The 21,748-nt window shown below is 33.1% G+C and overlaps 1 protein-coding gene across 3 annotated transcripts in view; it reads left to right on the forward strand.

Moving 5' to 3' along the window:
• The window catches only part of LOC128868434 (protein muscleblind-like), a 106,643-nt gene that overhangs the window by 53,622 nt on the left and 31,273 nt on the right, over positions 1-21,748 (forward strand). Inside the window, exon 3 of one of the 3 annotated variants that reach the window (XM_054110521.1) lies at positions 18,750-18,860. The exons of the other annotated variants lie outside the window; for them this stretch is intronic. The gene's annotated coding sequence lies outside the window, so the exon portion shown is untranslated. The remainder of the gene's footprint in view (positions 1-18,749; positions 18,861-21,748) is intronic. 3 annotated transcript variants of the gene reach the window in all.

Below are 21,748 nucleotides of genomic sequence, written 5' to 3' on the forward strand. Positions count from 1 at the left end.
AATGCGCGCATGCAGGTAATAAGGCGTCCGCCATTGATTAGATAAAAAATATGAGTGCGAAAAATAATCGGAAAAGGTTCATGAAAGTAAAAACAAAAAAACAAAGGAAAAATTATTAAAGCAAATAGAAACTGTGGAACGTAAGGCGCAAGAGTACAGAAATGCACTATAAAAAAAAATAAAGAAAAATTATTAAAAACCTACTGTAGACAACTAAAACAAAAAAAAAAAAAGAAGAGGAAAAAGAAAAAAGAAAAAAAAAAAAAATAAAACAGAAAAGCCAAGCACGCTGATTAAGTAAAAGCCCCTGGCGCATGGCAATCGCATTGTGCGATATATTCAAAAATACACCTATACAGACTGGTATGTGTACAAACAAACATACACATATGCACCCATATATATGGTAGGTATGCATGAGACACGTCAAAATCATATGCCGGTTATTTAAAGTCAATTGAAATGCTTCAAAAGCGTGAATACCCCTATCTGTTCAATGTCTCGACGTGGGGGTGTTTGTCGCCCATGCTTTGTATGCACAGACGATTGATTTTTATTTGACTTTAATGATAATTAAAACATGACATGTTTTTGTCTTTATTGTTACTGGTTTTATTGCGATAATTTCAGTTTAAAAAAGGCGCCAAAGCAAGGTGCCGAAAATTTTATTAAAGCTACAGAGGCTTCTTATAGGTGCGGATTTATGAGGTACGGATCAATGTTGGCAGGCAGAAAGCGAACAGGCAGAAGTGGCTTTATTATTTTGGTGGCGTCTGTTAAATCTGTTGCTTATAATTGAATTATAACCGAAGCCACAGCACTGCGAAAAGTTACATCAATGAGCTGCACTTGGAAATGATCAAATTTTATAAGAAACGATCTAAGCGTATTAGGTTGACCTGGCTGGCTGAAAGCCATCACATAGACCTATTGGTCCTTAGTGGTGATCTAAGGATATTATTTTAAAAGCAATTTACTAACAAGATCATGTGATTTGACCTTACTTGAGTGAAAATACACACAAATATATATAAATTTCTTGTTTAAAATTTTTTTTTTAAATTTTTTTTTTCAAACATTTTTTTTTATTTTTTTTTTCAACAATTTTTTTTCCAAAAAATTTTTTTTTTCAAACATTTGTTTTCCAAAAATTGTTTTTTTTTTTAATTTTTTTTTTTCAAAAATTGTTCATTTTCAAAATTTTTTTTTCAAAAATTGTCTTTTTCCAAATTTTATTAATAATCGGATTTCAAAGTTATTTTGCAAAAAACAGTACTCCAAACAGTTGAACCATATTCGATTTGTTGTAGTTGGAAAATTAATTTTGTGACTTTTGGCTTATAGATGCGCATCCCTTTTGTTAGTTTATGCAATTTGTGTTGAAAAGAAACTTTCGGGAGAGCCCAGCTTCAAAAAGCAAAAACCCTGTGAAAATCGGTTCATTCTGTGTTCAGTTGTTAGCGCACATAAATATTCCGGGGACTTATTTGATAAATCTAAAGGTACGCATTTCATGAGAATTGAACCACTTTGCACTTAAGCTGTTTTAAAAGTTCAAGCAGAAATGACAAATAGGAGAACAAATACGTAAGCTTCTTGTCTCTCAGGAAATCGTAAGATCAGCGAATGAAAGATGGCGCAATGAGACCACCTGCCCAATCGCCCGACAATTGTGGCCGACTCTCAATGCTAAACGCACAGAATCTTCGTTAAGCCTAAATAAGCACAGCATCGGCACACTGATCTCAGTTATAACGGAGCACTGCCGAATAGGCAAGCACGCCCAGAGGACGGGAGTGCAAACACATGGCTGCTGCAGAAGCAATCTAGATGAGGAAGAGGAAAAAACGATCTAGCACCTCCTGCCCCATTGTCCTGCTCTATCCAGACGTAGGCTTACTATTCTAGGTACACATTTTTTTTTAATGAATTGAAAGATGTCAGTTCTGCGGAAATCTCGGAACTTCTAAAATTTTTGAAAAGTACACACCGGCTGTATGAGAGGTAGGGACAAGTTCCCGATGCGGCATCAGAGTAGGCTATGGGCCTGTGTGTGCTACAGGGTAACCGCTTCAACCTAACCTAACCTAAATGCTTCCAAATATCTCAAAGAAGAGTAAAAGATTTTTTCATGTTTTTCCATTAGGTTAGGTTAGGTTGACCTGGCTGGGTGAAAGCCATCACATAGACCTGTTGGTCCTTGGTGTTGCCAGATGGAGCTAACCCTTTACGTTTCTTTGTAGTAGACATCTTGTAATACGTCTGCGTCTTTTGCGAATCTAAATAAACTCTGAAGCTCTATCCCCCCAGAGGCATTCTAACTTATCATATTGTAAAGCTCCTAAGCATTTGAATCTGGTTCGAACTAAGACAAGGCAAGAACATAGAAGGTGTTCTAGCGTTTCCCTCTCTTCCAGTTCATTGCAAAAATCTGCAGCTATCGTTGTTTGTATGTTTGCCATTGGTCCTGATCTCATTCCGGGCTTGCAACATCAGCATGATAGCACAATTTTCCCTGCGTCTCTGTCACAAAAAGTTTTTCATGGAAACTATCAACCTTCCGAGGATGGCATAAAATGCTAGGCAATATCAAAGCGCACACCGCAAATCGGTGAAGCAGCCCGGACAAATACCTAACAAGCGATATATGCGCCAATTATTTATATTTTTTAAAATCCTTTGTAGTAGGAGGCCATTCCATGCAAGTCTCGACAGCAAGCAAGCAGTTTGCCTCGCAAATGTCAGCCGGCAGAAATGGAAGGCAGTTACTAGAGGAAGGCTCGGCGAGAAAATTATTGCTCATTTTCACGCTTTACGTTGTACCCATCAGCGTTGTACCCGATGCTAGTAAAATTGGTCTTAAAATCAACGAAGATAAGACGAAATATATGATGATGTCCAGACAAAATAAACCAACATCAGGCAAACCGAAAATTAGCGAATTTGTTTTTGAAATCATTGAATCCTTTTCCTATTTAGGCTTCAAACTGAGTAGAGACAATTCAATGAGCCTCACCATCGATGAGAGGATTCTAGCAGCGAACAGATCGTATGCGTCGTTAGCGAAACTCTGCGAATCAAAACTACTAAACAGGCAATGCAAATTGACTCTGTATAAAATCATCATTAGACCAGTATTATGCTATGCAGCTGAATCGTGGACGCTAATTGAAGCAGATAAAACAAAACTGCAAGCCTTCGAACGAAAAGTACTCAGAAGAATTTTCGGAGCAATCAAAGATCACGGCGACTGGCGGATAAGATGGAACGACGAGCTAAATCAACTGATAGAGGGCGAAAATGTTATAGGTTTCATCAAAGCGCAGCAGTTAAGATGAGAATGGACGGTACGAGGGCGCAGAAGAAAATCGTAGAAGCCAGAGCGTTCAACACTAGAGCAAGAGGAAGGCCGAGAATAAGATGGGCCGACGAACTAGAGGACGACATCAAGAAACTTAGGATAACGAACTGGAAAAAAGTCGCAAGCGTTCGAGACGTACGGAGGTCCCACGTGCAGCAGGCCATAGCTCACAAAGAGCTGTAGAGCCAAAATATGATGATGACCCGATCTTTGATTGATTCCTTCCAGTTGTGCTCTTTGAGTTTCCTCATGTCCTCATCCAGTTCGTCATTCCATCTTCACCTTGAACTTGATCTACCTTTTGCTGTCGTCGTCAATTATTCTTTGTTGAGTTCCCGCAGGTTCCATTTTCGTGATATGACCAAACCATCTGATGCTTGGGCTTTGTTGAAGCGCATAGCATTCTTGCCTTTTATTAGTTAGTCCAGTTCATGGTTCCTTTCACCGTTGTTGTATTTGACTGTTCCGAATATTTTGTTTTTTTTCAAATATTCGGAGTTTGGTTTTTTTCTTTTCACTTAATGCCCACGACTATGAAAGTATAAAAGATCGATGGAAAGAAGGTTCTCTCCTGTCATTAGTTGGTCCAGTTCGTGGTTCTATGTTATGCGCCATTCACCGTTGTTGTATTTGACTGTTCACAAATATTTGATGTTTAGTTTTGTAGTTTTGAGTTAATGTCCACGATTTTCAGCGTATCAAATAGATTGACAAAAGAGCGCCCATGGCTGCGCTCTTTGGCAGAATTGCTCTTTCTACACATTTCACGTGAATTTTGTTGGTTGGTGCAAATCGAAAAGATTTTCGCTGGAATATTAATATGCTTACTCATTTATATGATAATAGCAAGCCCTGGTATTTGTATTTGTAGTGTGTCCAATGGCCGACACTTGGACCGAACAGATATTTAGTGTCCCACCCTGGTATTTTAATCGTTGGATTCATTTTTAAATATTTTTTCATACAGGGTAGGCCAAATAAGACCTACTAATCCGTACATCCAGGTCCATAGTTTGCCTAGCAAAAAGCTTTCAATCAATGTTCTGTAAGAAGCTCCTGAAATCGATTCCTACGTTTCATTCTCATTTTCGAAGAAATATGGACCGTTAACTTTAGTGGCCATAACACCGCACCAAACAGTACATTTAGATGGGTGCAACTGATGTTGGTGTGTTGCCCTTGGATTTTCAGAGCCCCACAATCTACAGTTTTGTTTGTTGGCATAATCATTTAAATGTACATACATGCGCTTCATCCGTCATCAAAACATTATTTAAAAAATCAATTTGTGTGGCTAATTGTGTAAAACGAATAGCGCGTATTGTAGTCGTTGTTGGTGGTCTTGCGGTAGGGTTCCATAATAAATTTCCAACAATTCAATTATAACCTACAAAAAGAGAAAAATAAATATGTGAAAAAATAAAAAAGTTATTTGTGCTTAACATTAGCAGGTCTTATTTGGCCCACCCTGTACTTTTGCCTCGAGCCGTTTGGATTTCATTTCAATTACTAGCTTTGAGTCTTACATAACTTTATTCTTATTTTCGTATTATTATCCTTTTTTCATTTCATTTATAATCATCTTCCTCTCTGTGACTTCACAAAGTCGCATGCTGACTGACAACATCTTCCATTCTTGTCTGTTACCATCTTTGACAGTTCCATTTTTGGTTTCGTGTACTCGACAACTTTAGCTGCATGTTTGTCATGCACAGCTTTTTGCCAACAACAGTCTTCCGCTACAACGATTGCTTCTCATCATCTATGGTCACCACTTCTAAGCATCATTTTATGTGACATTTTTATGGCATGGCTTTGTTTTGCCCATTGCGATTGGTACCAGTTTTTAGTTGTGATTTCATTTGACGTTATGTCATTTACCACCAAATGCAGTAAGCTGAAAAAATAAAAACGAAAAACTTTACTACAGCTTGAAATGAAACAAAAAAAAAAAAACAAAAAAAGAACCAAAAACGTTTATTTACTTAAGTGCTTATTCTCAAAGGCACGCTCACTCTCACTATCGATGTCTCACTATCAAATATCATTTTAGCGGCTCATAACAGGGCCTATCGCACACTCAACTCTCCTTCTCTCTCTCTCTCGTTTTCACGCACATGCCTTTGACTGCATGATTTCATTCTTACAGTTAGCTAGCGGTTTTATTTTAGAGCACTCAACTTACTCACTTTGTTTCGTATGCTCTGCAGCGCCAATGACGGCATCGTTCTCTATTTACATGCCTACATATATATGTATGTACATACCTATGAATAAGTGGCTCTGCAGCCTACAATTGTTTGTCTGCTCAGCTGCTAGCGCTCAAATCTTGATTAATGATTTAAGTTGTAATTTTTATTTTTATTTTAATTTTTTTGTTGTTTGGCTTTTTGTATTTATCTCCAAATCACGATCTTTACTTATTGTACATATTGAAGTTTTTTCACTTGTCACTCCAAATAGGTATTCCAATAAAGCAAAAAGGCACCTTTTCTACAAGAAAAAAAAAAAAAAAAAACAAAAAAGAAAACTAAAAAAAAAAACAGAAAAAAACTAAAAAAAAACCAAAAAAAAAAACAAAAAACAAAACATATGTTACAAGCAAACCTTCGACGCATTTCGCATGTCTGCTCTCCTTTTTCATTCCAATTCTATATCGATTTTGCTCTTCTTCATTAATTATTCTGCTAAGTTAGTTAATTTTAGTTACTGGACTTGTCCACCAACTCTTCAAGTTGTTTGTAAAAGCCAACTTTGGTACGAGAGCAAAAAAAAAATAAAAATTATATTTGGCATGATTCAGTTTAATGTCGCATTTAAAACTATTAACTGGCTACTTTCAGTGCTAAAATATATTTTTTAGCTATTATAGCGGCTCGTGACAATACGCGCCTACACCTGTGTCTTATGCTATGCGTATATATGCACATACATGCACACATATGTCCTTCAGCTTTTCAAGTTCAGTTGGAGGCTTTTGAACTTGAAACATTTTTAATTTGTTTTAGTTTTACTTTAAATTTTAATTCACTGGTAATTAAAAAGAATATAAATGTGTGTGTGTACGTGCTTTTAATGTAATTTTAATAAAAATTAATATAAGAAATTTTATACAAAAAATTTTTCATACAATAATATTTTGTGGACAAATTTTTTTTTTTTTTTAATTTTTAAGAACGTTTTTTTTTTACTTCAATTACATTCAAACAAATTTTCCAAAAAAAATTTTTTTTTTTAATTTCAAGATTTTTTCACGACCTCCATGATCGACTTTTGCTAAAAAGAAATAAAGGGTGGTTAAGTTTCAAGGGCCGGTGTTGATTTTGAATAAAATACAATTTTTTTAGGAAATTATTGTCATTTCCCTTTACTATGATTATATTGGTATGGTTCAATTACGTACAGAATAAAATATCGCCCAAATGGCCGCCGCGGCCTCGGCGGCACACCTCCATCCGATGGTCAAAATTTTTGATGACGCTGAGGCATAATTGAGGTTCTATGCCGTTAATGGACCGAATTATCTCATCCTTCAGCTCTCGAATTGTGGCTGGCTTATCGACGTACATCTTTTCTTTCAAATAACCCCAAAGAAAAAAGTCTAACGGTGTCGTTGACGATTTGGTGTAGTTCACATTCAACATCGCCGCTTGAAATTCAACCACCCTTTACACAATATATCATAAATCTCTTATAGTTCTTATTCTAAGAGTTCGTCGGTAGTTCCTCGAAATATGCAACATCAAAATTTTCTTTATTAACTGTGCGCTGCGATAATCACTGAAGGAGCTAAAGCACTTTATTTGGCAATACCTCCGCTAAACGCTGAATTACGTAAACGAATTCAATAAGACTGAATGAACTTAATTTTAAAATATTTGAAAATATACTTTCGAATACAGATTTCCCAAAACAACCATAAATAAACCACCACTATGCCACTTATGGATGTCTGGGGTTTTTTTTTTTCACTGTTCGGCGCCCCAAGAATTAACCATCAACGTAAGAAGGGCTAATTTGCGTCGCAAGAAGAGAAAAGTTTTATCGTTTGCGGGGAGCTGGACACTGTGGTATTCCAGGTCAAGAGCTGGGCCCAGGCTACAGAGGAATAGTTGCGTGTATCCGTGACCTTAGGCACAAAAGGCGCAGTAACAATTGAAATAACCTGAAGTCGTGTGGCACAACTAAACATTACTTGAAAAAGCCGCACAGGGTGGCAGTGGGGCTTAAGGTGAGAAGTAAAGGGTTACGCATGCTTGCTGATTGGATAGGTAACGTGGCTCAATCCTACATTTTGACTCGCTTTGGGTCAGATGTTTTGGGAACGTGTCATCCAAGTATGATAGAAAGAAGATTGCGCCCATCAGAGAGTGCGTGATGCCATATTTGCCAAGTTGTGCAGTGTTGCCAACCATTTGCTTTTCACAATAAATTTAGTGCTTTTTTATACCGAAAATGCAAACATTTTGAAGTTTCGTGTTTGTTTCGTTTTGTTTTTAATTTAAAGCTACCGAAACTGTAAGTTAAAAAAAAAATTGTATTATTAAGCAAAAGAATATTGAAAAAGGTCACTCTGAGAAGATTTTAGTGCTAATGCAAATTTGTTGACTCTTATAAAGTTTGATATTTTCAAAGCGCAAATTAAATTGGTTGCTTCCTTTAAGTTAATGCAAGAATATTAAATGCCCCTCTCTCAACTCTTCTTAACATTGACAAGCTTTTGACACATTTTAAAAATCGCTTGAGTTTACTGAATGCGAATGAAAACTATAGAGGGGCAATCGTTTCATCCGGTCCTCAAACCTTAGTGGGGCATAGGGCATCAAGCGGTGAATTCATAATAAAACTAAGCAACAAAATACCAGAAAATACTGAAAAAACCATAACGACATTTTTACCAAAGCAGTACCATATTTTGTTATATAACCTGAAATATAGCAAATAAGTCGTTCCCTTAACAAAAGAGTCTCGCTTAACAAAAAAACTCATAAATTAAATTGAATATATCCATAACATAAATTTAAAAAAAAATGCACATTTTAAAGACATTTTGTCACGCATACAAATTTCTTTGAGTAATTCAATAAAAATTTGGCATTTTATTTTCTTTAAATGGGAATTTTAGTGCGTTTTTATACCCAAAGCTAGGCAACACTGCAGTAGCGAGAGAGAGATTTGCCTGCTGAAAGTGGAAGAACACCAACAATAACTGCAACCGCGGGCAATGTGACCAGATGTTAAAAAAAGTAATGCTAGATAAAATTGAGTGAATTATTGTACTAATTTTTAAAAAATATATATCTTACAAAATTATAAACATTACTTTTAATTAGAACAGGCTAGAAAAATGTCATGAAGAAAGAACTAAAACTCCGAGACTAAATAATAGAAAAAAATGCTAAATCAAGTTACGAAAATGGTAATCTGGCTATACTGGTGCGAAAACCACGTAACTCACTGTCAAATTCGCTGAGCGCAAAGTAACGGCACTAGGATAGGCGCTATCCCATTATTCGTACCATCTCCTTGTTGAGTTAGGGACATTTTAAGAGTAGTACATCGTGTAAAATACCATTTCTCTCTCTCTCTCTCTCTCTCTCGCCACTCTCAATTTCCATATTAGCTGTATCTCATTTGACCGTTTAAGACTTAATAGGAAATCTCTCGGTTCAATCAAATCCAGCCCATCTTCCAATGGGATTTTCAATCCGAGGTGCTAACAATCAAGCGCAACGCCTACACAAATCTCGAAAAAGGTTTGATGGAGCGCATTTATGATTATCTTTTCGTTATGAAAGACCTTTGCGGCAGTGATTTGGAGAGAGGTGTATTTGAATGCCTTTCAGCTTCTAAGAACTACTCAAACAAACAAAAACGTTTTGCAGTGTTAAGTATATCTATAACTCGAAAGCAATGAGCCCGTCGAAGTTCTAGCAAGACGAGGATTAGCGTTAGTCTCTCCTGGAACCATTATGTTTTTAGAGCTGCTCACCATCTCGATCTAAAATTACTGATTGGTTTAAGTCTTGGTGGACTAAGTACTGGGCATGTAAACAGACGGTTTCTGAGAAATGAAGCTATTCGGATATATCGCCGGTAGAGGCTGCATACTGCTAGGCCAGTTGGTCAGCTTGTTCCCGAAGACAAGGAGGGATTCGAGCTTATACTATTGGATGTTTGGCCGCTGCCAATTCGTGGAGTGCGCCTTCAAGTTGTTCCACAAGTGGAGGGACCTACATACAATGTTACACCGCCTCCGCAGGACAGGTGAAAATTTTGAGAAGAATGTTTCTTCGTGTCAGAAATACACACAAAAGTTGGCCATTCAATACTTTTACCCATTGTATTTTGCATAATTATCCAATATGGGTCAGACAGGTAGTGAACAATTTTGACTGCTGTTGATTTGCACACCCAAAGAGATACAAATTTTTCAGCCAAGTTCCTTTAAGGTAGACTGAATATTTCTTAAGCAATCTATGGCATTTTATTAGTATGCAGAAGACCTTTTAGATCGCAGTTTCCCTTCATTCATGCGATTTTTCTTAAGCTATCCCCATCTACACTTGACCACAGACTTTATTGCAGTCCTTCCCCAAACTTACATCCTATTAAACCCCTTAATATGCCATTATTTGTATTTAAATGCAATTCGGGCTCCATAAGTCTTCGACTTTCGCACTGACTATCATCAGCAACCCGAAACCGCACTAATTAAGGCGTACGTCGTGCACTGTCGCTCAGAAAGATCACAAAAATCTCGAAGCTCAGTCGCCAATATGTCGTCATGTCATCGTCGTCATTCCACCAGCCATCAGCTTGGAAATGTTCGTGCGTGTGTGGGTTTCAGCTTAGTATTATTGCTGCTGCTTCTTCCTTTTCTCAGCTTTTAAGTATTGTTGCCGTCTTCACTTCAGGGTTTCTTCTTCATCATAAACTTTTACAGTTTGCTAGGTTTTTGTTTTTTTTTCGCTTTTCGCTTAGTTCAGTTGAATTGACTCGTTAATACATTTTAACATTTCTTTGAACAAATAATAAGTTTCATACACCCACACACACACACACACACACGCTAACAGTGTTGTCTTTAGGATTATTAAAAAAGCAAGAAAAAAAGCCATTAATAACAACAACACCAACAATACTAATGAGACAATAAATTTCCAAGTCAGAGTGACGCAATTCGAGCTGAGGCAATATTTTTGTGTTAAAATTGTATGGATCCTCATGTTGGTGTTGTTGTTGTTGTTGTCTATGGGCAAGTGCATATCACGCACGCGTACTTATGCAAATATTAGCAGTGCCAGATTACTTTCTGTTACAATTGTAGAAACCTTCACCTACGATTTCGTTCACATTTCGCTGGGGATTAACTGGGCAGTGAGTCCCTTTCAACAGCTTTGCTGTGGAGTAGCTACGGCAAACCCGATAATGTTGTCACCATTGGGTATATTGATGCGCAGAACACCATCGTGCATGATGTTCCAGAGCAGTGGTTCACCAAGCACAGAACTTTGAGGGACCCCGCCCATGAAACCGTGTAACTCTTTCTGCCTACTGCTGTGTCGTAATCCAGTACGCGTTCTTCGAAGTAACTTCGTATCATTGCGCGCAGTAAGGGCATACTCTGATCTTGTCCAGTGCATGCAAGATTTTGGCCCAGTTTGCGGTGTTGAATGCATTTTTTACATCCGAAGTTACTACTAAGCAGTACTTTTTGGCACCTTCGAGCCATCGGGTACCACTTATCGCCTGTTATGCAATTTTGTTGGCGGTATTCACAGCGTCAACGATGGACATTCCTTTCCTAAAAACCAAACTGGTTGTCAGATATTTCCCTGGCGCAATCGATCTCGTTCTCGCGGTGGTTGTTGATTATTCTCTACAGTACTTTACCTGCCGAGTCGAGTAGGCTAATCGGTCTGAAGCTAGACGGTTCCATGGGATGCTTGCCGGGTTTGGGCGATAAAACCAGCCTTTGTTGCTTCCATATCGATGGGAATGTTCTCTCCGCGCGGCATGTATTTGAAATAAGCGTACAAAGTTCGATGTTGCCAGGGCAAAGGCCAGTTTAAGTACCTGGCTAGGGACAAAGTTTGCGCCAAGGGACTTATTATTTTCGAGTAATATATATTCACAGCTTGAAGAACCTCGTTTGCTAAGATTCTTGGAAAGTGATGTGCGGTTGGTTGCGAGTTTAAAGAAACCAACTTCCTTTGCTTGGGTAAAAGTGTGTTTACCACTTCATGCAAGAACTTCGGGCATGTTGGTATGAATTCCTTAGCGGACTTCACCTACTTGGTCACCAGCTTGTATGCTGTCCCCCAAGTATTGTTTTCAGCTTCATCGCGAAGCTCATAGAAGTTTTTACGCTTGCTTTCCTTCATTGCTGTCTTGAGTTGATGTCGCGCAGCTTTTGATGTTTCGCTGGCTTCTAGGAAGTTAGGTCTACCTCTTGCTCACTGAAAACTTCTTCTGGCCTTAATTCATTCTATCCTGCAAGAATGAATACTCTCGCTCCCCCAGGCTCTTCTTATATCACCCATAATTTTGGTTGTCATGTCGTTCGCGCATCCCGTATTTTCGCTTGGTGGCAACATTTCTTTAAATATACCAGGATCTTCGCTTGTTGGCAACATTTCTTTAAATATACCGGGATCTAAGGGGCCGGTTTTCCATCCTCGGAGCTTCAAACTTCATTGTAGCTTCTGAAATTTACTATTTGTCTCAAAACCTGAGGAAGTTTGTTGGTTTTGGTTTTTTAACTTAACTTCAAAAAACTAATTTTTGCTTTATTCACTCAAAAACAAAAACAAAAAAAACAACAATAAAGGCATTTAAATCAAAAAAAATTAGAATAGTCGATCTGTCAAAGAATTTTCGCCACAAGCTCAATATGTTTGGAAAATACAAATACAATACAAAATACAGCAATAATTTATGAGCGCGCAGCTGTTCATCCGTGCAACAATAAATATAGGGAATTTGTGGTTCTCAGTGGCCACTTTTGGTCTTTTGTGTTCTGAAAGTGAGGAGAGTGAAAATTTATGTATTTTAAATAATAAATATCTACTTAATAAGAAAAAAATATTGTAAAATTAAAAAGTTAAGTAAAATAAAAAAATGGGTCGGATTAAAAAAATACGATAAAAAAATAAACAACACAAAAATGTTTCGATAGACTTTTGTGCACTATTTAGTTTATAAATTTGTTTTCACTGAAACTCGTTAATATTTTTTCAATCTTTTGATTTGTTTTTAATTTTAATAATTTTTTTTGTACTCAATCCTATTAATATTTATCAGTATTTGGTTTTTCTTAAATTTTTATAATAGATTTTTTTTGTATTGCATCTCGTCACTATCTTTAATATTTTGACTTTTATACGATTTCTTTTTTAATTTTTATAAGTTTTTTTGTTTTTTTGTACTGAATCTCGTTGATATTTTGAAGTTTTCGGCTTTTATACGATTTTTGTTTTTCTGTTTAAATTTTATAAAATTATTTTGTACAGAGTCCCGTAAATATTTTTTCAATTTTTGGATTTTTATAAGAAATTTTTGGTTTTTTTTTATTTTTATATAATTTGTTTTTTTTTTTTTGTACTGAATCTCGTTGATATTTTTGAAGATTTTGATTTTTAAACGATTTTTTTATTTAGTTATTATAATTTTTGTAATTTTTTTTGTACACCAAATCTCTTAAACTTTTGTTAATTGTTTGATTTTTATTCGAGTTTTTTTTAATTTATAAATTTTTTTTTTGTATTGAATCTCGCTAATATTTTTCAGCTTTTTGACTTTTATACGATTTTTTTTTTTAATTTTTATAGAAGTGTTTTCTACTGAATCCCATTAATATTTTTTCATTATTTTTATTTTTATACGAATTTTTTGGTTTTTTTTTTAATTTTTATATAATTTTTTTTGTACTGAATATCTTCACTATTTTTAAATTTTTTGATTTTTATACGAATTTTTTTTTTTTGTTTATTTTTAGAACTTTTAAACGATTTTTGTTTATTTAGTTATTATAACGTTTTTTTCGTTAATAATTTTGAATTCTGTGAGTTTTATACGAATTGGGTTTTTCGTTTTTTAATTTTTATTATTTTTTTTATGCACCAAATCTCTTTAATATTTTTGAATTGTTAGATTTTTATTCGAGTTTTTTTTAAGTTTTCTAATTTATTTTGTACTGAATCTCGTTAATTTTTTTAATTTTTATGAGTTTTATACGATTTTTGTTTGTTTTTTTTTAATTTTTATAAAATTATCTTGCATCTTAATATTTTTTTAATTTTTTGATCTTTATACGAATATTTTTATTTTTTTATTTTTATATAATGTTTTTTTTTTTTTTGTATTGAATCTCGATGATATTCCTCAAGTTTTTGATTTTTAAACATTTTTTTTATTTAGTTATAATAATTTTCGTTCGTTAATAATTTTGAATTTTTTAAGTTTTATACGAATTTTTTTTTCTTTTTTTTAATTTATAAAAAATGTTTGTACGCCAAATATCTTTAATATTTTAGAATTGTTTGATTTTTATTCGATTTTTTTTTCTAATTTTTCTAATTTATTTTGTACTGAATCTCGTTAATACTTTTCAGTTTTTGGATTTTCTTAAATTTTTATAATATATATTTTTGTACTGATTCTTGTAAATATTTTTAATTTTTTGATTTTTATACGATTTTTTGTTTTTTTTATTTTTATATAATTTTTTTTATCTTGAATCTCGTTGATATTTTTAAAGTTTTTGATTTTTAAACGATTTTTGTTTGTTTAGTTATTATAAGTTTTTTGCGCTAAAAATTATGAATTCTTTGAGTTCTATAGGATTTTTCTTTTTCTTATTTTTTATTATTTTTTCTATCCAAATCTCTTTGATATTTTTGAATCGTTTGATTTTTATTCGAGGTTTTTTTTATCATTTTTTATCGTTGAAATTTTTTCAATTTTTTGACTTTTCTACGATGTTTTTTTTTTTTTTTGTTGAATTTTTATGATTTTTTTTGTACTGAATCTCGAAAATATTTTAAAATTTTTTAATTTTTATGCGTCTTTTTTGGTTTTTTTTTGTTTAATTTTTATAATTTTTTTTGTACTGAATCTCGAAAATATTTTAAAATTTTTTAATTTTTATGCGACTTTTTTTTTTAATTCACGTTAGTATTTGTCAGTTCTTTGATTTTTATACCAACTTTTCGGTATTAAATACAGAAGTTTTGTTGCGATTCTCTTGTAGTTTTCTTAACATCTTTGGTGCTTCACAATAATTAGAAAAAAATAGTAGAAGATGAAGGCGGGGCTTAAGATAAAAGATTTTCTTTAAAATTTTAATTTTTCGTATCACAAAATCCCAGTTTTTCCAATTACAAAAATCCAAATTTCCAATACATCCTTTTCGTTAATTTTTTGTTGTTGTTTGTTTTTGTAATACCACTTTTTTTCTTAAGTCGCTTAGTTTTTAAGTAATGTCTCATAAATTTCGTTTCGTTTTTTTGAATTTTCAAAATTTATTCTTAATTTTTAGCAAATTGAATTCTTCATCTAAATATGGTGCAGCAAAATTTATAAATTTTTTTTATCTCATTGAAGCAGTATTAAACTCATTCATTTTATTTTCAGAAAAAGAAAAATTATGCTCTTTCTTGAATCGTGACTTTAAGTATCTTTTCAAATAATTTTATGTCATTCAACTAAAAAATTGAAAGTGTTAAATTACTATCAAATTTCCACAACCTAGTTTTAATCAAATATTGCATTAATAAACTAAAATCAAGTTTTTTCGACATCTCTTCAACTCTCATCAGTTTATTCATTTCTTTTATTTTAAGGCAAATCTAAATTGAGTTTTATTTATTCACTTTTACCTAACAGGAGAGTTGCAAAATTGCGTAATTTTGCTAATTTTTTGCTAATTTGTTTCTTTCACCAAATTCTCGTAATTTCATTTTTGTATTTTTATTATCTGCCCTTCATAAAACAGGTTTTGTCGAAATGCTAATCACTAACTTTTTTTCTTGTGCAAATTTCTTTGCCTTAAATACAGGTTTGCTTGCAGTTGTCATGTTTTGGCTAATCAAATAATTGAGCAAGTGTTAAAAGAAATGAACAAAAAAGTTATAAATAAAATGAAGTCTGAAAAAATTAGCATCAGAGGACGACAAATTATGGGTATGGCAAAAGAAAAAAGCAAAAGCAAGGGGAAACTAAAAAGCATAGCCTAACTAGAGGCGAAATTTTTTGATTACACCTAAGGTTTAAACAACAAAAAACTCTTTTTTATAAAGTTCGCGAAAAATGTGATTTTCTATATTATTTGTATCCCACTTCTATGCGTTCCAGGCGTTAGAAAAGCATTAGCGGAAACTATGCAGCCGATCGACTAGGGAGACCGCCGTAACTTCACTAAAAGGCCTCGAGCTCTTCCTGGCGATCGAGAAATACGTTTACCAGAGAACAAACAGTTCATGACAGGCTGCGAAGTTATTGAGGCCGAGAAATGTCGAAATTGCTACTCGAATGAAATTTTCCATTGTGAGAAACTTTTCCATTGCAAAAATGCACACGGCGGCTTGTCAATGGCTGCCGCTGGGCGACTGCTATTAGAAAAAATTATTTTGTGGCTCATGCCTGCAGTGAGTCTCGAACCCAGGCCATACTGGTTACGTGTGCAGCTAACAATTTTGAAAAAACAAACTACTAAAATTGACGGAGTCATTCAAAGTGAGAAAACTTGTTTTATTGCACAAATTTAAAATCTTCCCACTTTAGCAATCAAAATTTTACTGCCTCTGGAAAATACGACATCTCAAAATGTGTGAAATAAAATAATTATTTGCCATACAAGGTGTTTCTACTTTATTAGCTTACTTAGAACTCACACATGTGGAATTTTATATTTGTAAATATATTTCGTATATTTGGTGATCGATAAGATGAAGCTGATAAGATAAAACTGTAACAGCTGCATGGAGGAACAGTTCAAAATTTGCCTTCCCTTATAATGTAAACACCGCAATTTGTGGGTGCGTTTTGTGCAAATGTGTACCTACACTTATATGTATATATGTATATGTGGATATGTAGATATATGCAAGATAAGAGAAGTAAATAGCAACGATAATCATTTGGACTCAATGAGTGATGGATGGCTGAATTGAGGTGTGAATAAAAGGGAGATTACTGGCGATAAGCTGGAAATGTCGGTAGTTTTGCTTTGCAAAGACAACATGAAAGCAATAAAGTAGAAATATTATGATATAAAAAGGATAATGAAAATATAAAAGTTGCAAAAACAAAAAAAATATTTTCAGATATTTCAAAAAAACTCAAATCAATTTAGCGCTTCCAGCAATAAGGAAACATCTAATTAAAGCTTTGGGAAAGTTTCTTCAAATGGTCTCACTCTTGTAGACAGGTGATCCTGAGCGAGTGGGTTTAGCGTCAAATGCGCCAAGGTCAAGAATAGTTTATAATTTAACTGCTTTAAGTCAACATTTTTTAATGGCGAGGAGCTTACGCTTCCATAGCTTCAGGTAGTAGATTGTACTGGAATTTAAACGCCGAGAAGGATGTGAATAGAAATATATAAATTCATAAAATTAATTCGCAATTTTTTGCTTTTGTAAAAATATGTTTTTTTTTTAATATTTTTAAAATTTGTGAATTCATGAAATTAGCAAAAAAAAAAAACGAAAAAATAAAAATAAAATAAATAATTGGCGCGTACACTTCTGTTTTTGGCCGAGCTCCTTCTCCTATTTGTGGTGTGCGTCTTGATGTTGTTCACAAATGGAGGGACCTACGGTTTCAAGCCGACTCCGAACGGCAGATATTTTTATGAGGAGCTTTTTCATAAAACGAAAATACAGACAGAAATAAAAAAATTCTAATAATTATAATTCTGTGGAACAAATTCAGGTTAGCAAAAATTAGGTCCATTCTGAGAGTGGCGGGTGAAAATAGAGGCGAAATTAGAAGACCCGTATCGCGCCGTTTTTTTATGTTAGTTCGAATTTTTTTTTAATCGGCCTTCGAAGTTTGCAGTCAAATGCCGATTTTCAGTATATTGTTTCATAGGTACCACAAAAATTTTCGAAATCAATTTTTTCAAAAATTGTAATTGTTGCACAGGTCTCTAGCAATAATTTGGCTTTTACAGATTGAAAAAATATCAATTAGTCCACGAGTTATAGCCAAAAAACCATATAAACAATTTTGCTCCGATTTCGAAAAAAATTATTACTCAATTTTTTTACTTTTTTAAAAGCATGTTTTTTTTTTAATATTTTAGAAATTTTTGAATTCATAAAATTAGCAAAACAAAAAACAAAAATGCAGCCACAAATAAAAAAGTTCCCACAATTATTAATCAATATTGGAAATAAATTATCTTTTTTATAATACTTTTTAAGTCAAAGTTAACAAAAACTAGAAAATGCAGGCAAAATTATAAAAATTCTGAAAATAAATTCTGAATTTCTTAATTTTGGATATAATTTTTTTTATTCATTCAATTTTATCAAAAAATTATTATTAAGGTTTTGAAATAAATATTTTTTTTTTAAATATTTTTTAATTGCCTCAAATTAGCAAAAACTAAAAATGAAAACAGAAATATAAAGATCCCCAAAATTATTTGCAAATTTTTGAAATAAATATTTTTTTTATACTATATTTTAATTCCCTCAAATTAACAAAGAATAGAAAATGCAGGCAAAAATATGAATTATTAATAAATTTTGAAAATAAATAATGTTTTTTCTAATATTTTTTAATTTCCTCAAATTCCTCAATCAAAAATATAAAAATTCCCAAAATTAACTCTAAATTTTTTAATTTTGGATATACATTTTTTTAATTTTATTTAAAAAAAAATTAAAAATGCAGACAAAATATAAAAATGCCCAAAGCTATTAATCAATTTGAAAATAAATATTCTTTTAATAATATTTTTTAATGCATTAAAGTTAGCAAAAAAAGGAAAATGCAGAAAAATAAAAATATAAAAATCCCCAAAATTATTAATAAATTTTGGAAATAACTAATTCTTTTATAGAATTTTTTAAAGCATAAAATTTACCAACAAATCTAAAAAAATCGAATGTATAAAATTTACCAAAAAAATTCAGGCAAAAGTATAAAATTCCCCAAATTTATTAAAAAATTTTGGAAATAGGTAATTTTTTTTTCATTAAATTCATTCATTCATAAAATTCAGCAAAAAAATAAAAAGCAGGAAAATTTGATTACATTCCAAAAAGTAATACTACAATAAATTATTTATTGTGGTAAATAAATCAATTTTTATTCAGAAGTTTTTTGTTTTTTTTTAATTTTAATACAACTCACATGCATATTTATCGATTTTCAGTCTTACATTCACGCATGTGCATGCATGTGTGTGTGCAAGTGTGTGGCAATGTTTTCAATTTCCCGCACTGATCTCAACAACTTGCCGACAAATTCTCAAGAAACCTTTGCGGTAAGTTATTTTTGCAAAGAATTTTTACTACCCTCGCCCTCCCCCCCACCAAAAAGAACAAATTATATTTGCTTTGAAATGCTAAACATTTTGTGCATATGCGTAAATATCTACCGCCCCGCCCATTTTATGGATTCGAAAGTGCTTCTTGTACCGCTTCATAACGCTATCCATGTAGACCATTTGCAAGTGGTTTGGGTTGCCATGTAATACAAAAAAAATTTTAAATATATTAAAATACGTATTTTGCTTGAGGTTAAAGGGCTTAAGGCGGAAGAAGCGAATCTTTTCCGAAATGGATTATTTCCAGTACTTATATAAATATGTAACTTTGTGTGCTTTTTATGTATTTGTTGGCGCTTGTGCTGTGATAAAAATATGTATTTTGGTTTTAAATACTCGTAGATTAAGACGTATGTAAGAGGCGTTTGGAGGAATCAAAACTTTAATATATTTAGCAGCTTCCTCGATGAAATGGAAGGAAATTATATTTTTTGCTTGTCGCTATAAAACGAAAACTCTTTGACGAGGTAGCCGTAGTAGCACGTGCTCTGATTGACATGATAGCTCCACAGAATACTTACATTAAATGAATTTCCTTTTGTGGTCCCTTCCAGTAAAATTATCTGACAGCTTTGCTTGACAGCTGAAGTGGTCCGCCTTTTTTTTTCTCAATGCAAGCAACAATTTTAAGCATGGTGAAATGTCAATTGCCAGCCTATGAATGGGAAATTTAACGAACTAGGGCGCATCTGTAAGAGCATTACTTATAAGCCAGTTGAGGGACAAGTTCATAATGGGTGAGGAAACATATCAGCATATGGACTCGTCTAACTCTTATTTCCTGTATTCATAAAATTTTAAGCATTTTCTTTTATAAGTGCAGTAATAGAAGAATATTTGTTATGTATAAAACTCTAATTGGTCATCTGGCAACTGGTCCAATTCTAGTCCGTATCGTACTAGTATGATTTTTTTAGTTTTTTTAGTGATGAACTAGAATGTCTGGGCCGATTCTAGTCCGTATGTATAAAACTCTAATTGGTCATATTGCAACTGGTCCAATTCTAGTCCGTATCGTACTAGTATGATTTGTTTAGTTTTTTTCCAGAGACGAACAAGAATGTCTGGTTCAATTCTAGTCCGTACCGTACTAGTATGATTTTTTCAGTTTTTTTTTCCAGAGACGAACAAGAATGTCCGGTCCAATTCTAGTCCGTATCGTACTAGTATGATTTTTTCAGCTTTTTTTTCTAGTGATGAACAAGAATGTCTGGGCCAATTCTACTCTGTATCGTACTAGTAAGACCTTTCTAGTTTTTTCCACAGACGAACAAGAATGTTTGGCCCAATTCTAGTCCGTACCGTACTAGTATGATTTTTTCAGCTTTTTTTTCTAGTGATGAACAAAAATGTTTGGTCCAATTCTAGTCCGTATCGTAGTACTATGATTTTCTTAGTTTTTTTTCTAGTGATGAACATGAATGTCTGCTGAGCGGTTTCTTAACTCACAGCGGAGTTCATATATGATTACCCAACTACTGACTGCCGAACTCACTAGAATCACTTGAACATTCTAGGGTTACATAAATTTTAATTTTATGAAATATAAAATAATTTTTTTGTTACTCGGCTTTTCATTCTTCAACATTTAACAGACATCTACGCATATCTGTGGACTTTTGGCAAAATGTGTATCCTAAGTAGGCATGGGACTAATTATCTATTAAACGCTAAACTATCACTCATTGCTGTAGACTCCAATCAGTCTTAGTAGAAGTTAATTAAAATGTACAAAATTATGATTTTTGGTGCCAAAATAATTACCTGCCAACGTCTAATAAGTGGTTTTGTCAAAACTCCACAGAATATAAATAATAAAAGTTTTACTATACAAATAGGATTGACACTATAACCAAATTAAAATTCTTTTCAGATAATTTATTGAATAATTCACATATCTACTAAAAATTGTAGCAACTTACTTCGAAAAGATTAGAATTAGAGTCGTCTGCAATTAATAATTTCGCACTGTTTAAGAGCCAAAACAATCCTAAAAACTAATTCCGAATTTTTCTGAGTCAACTTGCATTTTTTATACTGGAATAGTTTCGCCCTACAGGTAGCGATGTTCTACAAAATTATTTTGATATCCTTATGCATTCGATATCTTCAAATACATTTTGTCGAAGTAAGGTCAAAACCACTCACCTAAATCTGTAAACTGTCTCAAAATTAAAATTAGAAGTGAGGCACAACCAAATTTAGCGTTCTAAACCCTTTTTTGTACACATTTCTAGCGTTTAGCCAAAAATTCATCTCTTTTCAATCTCTTTTCGTAAACAATTTTAACTCATAAAATTGGTTACCCCCAATGCTACCAACAATGTATTTGTGTATGCCAAATAGCATAGCGAAGATTGAAAGTAACTATAAAATCAAATTAGTTTTGGCGCAAATCGATACAGTTAAATATTCGGAGCCGACTCCGAAAAATTATATTGTATGTATTATAAGAAAATAATTTTCACAGTTTATACTAAGTATAATTGGGTTTTCACTGATATCCGAAAATTTTCGGAAATGCTTCAAATAATGAAATAAAGTGAAAAAATAATTTTAAACAATGTATTTTTGTATGCCAAATAGCAAAGCTGGAAAGCAACTGTGAGACGAAATTAATTTTGGCGTTAATCATTACAGTTTTACTTGCCTTAAATATTCGGAGTCGACTCCGAAAATTTTTAAGTGTTATTTTATTTAAAAGATAATTCCGTACTCTATTTTAAGCTTAATTAATCTTTCATTGGTATCCGAAACTTTTCGGAAAGACTCCGAATTTTTTTAGTGTTAGTTTATTAAAAACGTATTTGCGTACTCCATATTAC

This window comes from Anastrepha ludens, chromosome 6 (genome assembly GCF_028408465.1).
Source record: "Anastrepha ludens isolate Willacy chromosome 6, idAnaLude1.1, whole genome shotgun sequence".
In the NCBI taxonomy this organism is placed as follows: Eukaryota; Metazoa; Arthropoda; class Insecta; order Diptera; family Tephritidae; genus Anastrepha; species Anastrepha ludens.